The sequence below is a fragment of the Zingiber officinale genome, chromosome 11A, assembly GCF_018446385.1.
Source record: "Zingiber officinale cultivar Zhangliang chromosome 11A, Zo_v1.1, whole genome shotgun sequence".
In the NCBI taxonomy this organism is placed as follows: domain Eukaryota; kingdom Viridiplantae; phylum Streptophyta; class Magnoliopsida; order Zingiberales; family Zingiberaceae; genus Zingiber; species Zingiber officinale.
The window spans coordinates 25586502-25589184 of NC_056006.1; the positions used below are offsets into that span (position 1 = coordinate 25586502).

The 2683-nt window shown below is 30.5% G+C and overlaps 1 long non-coding RNA gene across 1 annotated transcript; it reads left to right on the forward strand.

The window, feature by feature from the left end:
• Positions 1–1141: 1141 nt before the first annotated feature.
• LOC122030918 lies at positions 1142–1564 on the forward strand. The gene is made up of 3 exons (XR_006125658.1): positions 1142–1175; positions 1277–1360; positions 1477–1564. It is a non-coding gene; the product is annotated as an uncharacterized LOC122030918 (long non-coding RNA).
• Positions 1565–2683: the final 1119 nt, after the last annotated feature.

Below are 2683 nucleotides of genomic sequence, written 5' to 3' on the forward strand. Positions count from 1 at the left end.
CACACTCACTTGATGAAATTAGGGAGGTGAGTTTCTTAAACTTTTTTCAGATAGTTATCCAAGTCATGGTTACTAAGTTGCATGTCATTGAACTTCTGATATCAGAATTTTGCACTGAGTTTGTGTTCATTGTATACTTGCAAAAATCCTCTCTAGATTTTATTGATTCCCATTCTTGTGTCTTATACAAAGTGAAGATCTGATAGTTTGATTGCATTGACTTGATCATCTCCATTTTGTATCCTACGACCACATATTTTTATTTATGTAGAACCACTTTTTTTGAATTTTTGAACTCTGAAAGAAAAGGAATGCATCTAGTGTATGAAACTTAAATTGCATTTCAGTATATTAAACAAATCAAATTGACAATCTGTTGCCTTATCGTGCTCATAGTTACAATATAATACATCTCTAGTATTTTCTACTTTTAATGATGACATGAAAGTTTTCATGTCAATCTTTGTGCAAGTCACTCTCATGTCTTCCTTGAATGCCCCCATTGTCAGTCTAATGTTGGCCTAACTAAAGGTCTTGAAAGAATTTAGTCTAGGTTTGAGTCTCAAGGACTAGCGTACTGCACTTTTCATTGAAATTAGTTGAACTATGATTTGTAGAACATGATGCAAATTTCAGGAACCTGATTGTCTGGGAACTTAATCACAATAGGTTTTCATCTAATTGTAGTCATGCAACTTAATTTGATTTATTGTAATTATGGGAAGAGTTGTATTAAAACTTGGTTTGACAAAGGCAAATAGCTATCTATAACAGTAAACTCGATTCTTTGTGTTGGGTTAGTTCTTTGTGTTGACCAGAATATCACTTAGTATTAGTCACTTTGTTAAGATTAAGAGAATTATACTTTTCAAGAAACATTTATTTCTTCTTTGTCATCTATTACCAACATATTTTTGTTTTTATAACTTTTGTCAAAATGAGTAATTTAACATTTTTTGGGTATTGATTTTGTTTTCTTTATGTGCTTATTTCTTAATAATTTTTCTCATTGACCAAGAAGTTTTTGGACATGTTATTTTACTTTACATTATTCCTATTTCTTTCATTAGATGTTGAGATTGTGGAAATTTCCTATGCAGCGTCTTTCAGATATTTTAAAGGTAAATGGATGTATTCAGGAACTCCAACTAAACAGTTCAGGTATTGGAGATGAGGTTGTTTAATTTTACTTGTTGCAAGTTCCGGTTGTTTGATTCTTGAGGAAGAAAATGATTCTTGATTCTGGTAAAGTCTGAATGCTAAATATGTTATGTAGGGTGCAAGGGTTATTGCAGATATGCTGAAAGAAAATCAAACTTTACGTGTACTGGAACTTAACAATAATATGATTGAATATTCTGTATGACCTTATTCTTGGGCAATCTTTCATGTTTTTTTATGAAATTCCTAGATCTTTTACACTTTGTTTCTGGTGTCCTTACTCCTTACACCTTATTTCCATGTGAAATTTTATAGGGTTTTGCAAGTCTTGCTGGAGCACTAGTTGAGAATAAGGCAATTCGATCTATACATCTCAAGCTAATAAGACTTACACACACTTAGATTTTCTATCAATGCAATTCTTTCTTGCAGATTTAGTTTCTTCATCAGATCTGTTGGCTTTCCAGTATTTATTGATTGTACTACTTCTCAGCAATTATGTAAAACTATATTTCTTCTTGTTTAGGAAAAATAACACTTCTAGATATTGGCAACAATGAGATTGGTCCCAAAGGCGCCTTTAGCATCGCTGAGTTTGTTAAGAAAACTAAGTCCTTGCTACGGCTGAATCTTTACATGAATGACATTGGCGATGCGGTGTGGTTATTGACTATTGTTGCTTTATGCTCTGTTGCTTCACTTCTGAAACATAAATTATCATCTAAGGTGCATATATATATCTCATTGGAAATCATATAAATGAATTGATGTTACTCATCTTTATTGCTGCTGAGGAATTTATTTACTTTCCATGTACTCTTAGTGATAAATGTGAATTTATTATTTGAAAACTAAAAGTTAATTTATTTACTTTTCATGTACTCTTAGTGGTAAACATTTATGCCATTTGGGCCGACTACTAATGAATTGAATTTGAAAGATTAAATTGTTGTTTATGTAGTTAGATTAAAATTTTTGGTTTGGATTATATTAAGTTCCCAGGAATGATAGATCTATCACTATATGATGTGGTTGAGATAAATGATGAATGTTTTTCTTTTTAAGCATTCCAATTAGTCATCTTGTTACCTGGTGCTCTTACTACTTTTTCAACTATGATTTTTAGTCTTGGTTTACTAATATATTATTTATGTGTTTTTACAGTTTACAAATCTCAAGTACTCCAGAGTTGAAATTGATGAAGTGCGGTTCGAGTGGGCTGAATGCATGCTAGATTATATTTGAAGTGCGGTTCTACCTTGATGTGTTATTAAAAGAATGTTCTATCTTGATTTTGATATCTATTAGCTAGCTTTTGATGTAAAAAGAATGTTTGGGTATTTTATGGATATTATTGTAAGAAGATTATTTATATAATTTGTGAATATTTATGTATTTTATGGATATTGTTGAATGAAGAATATTTGTATAATTTGTGAATATTTGTGTATTTTTTTTATTATTGTCGGTTTTTCATTGTTTCGGAAATCAAATTTGTGCTGTTAAAAAATATACATATTAC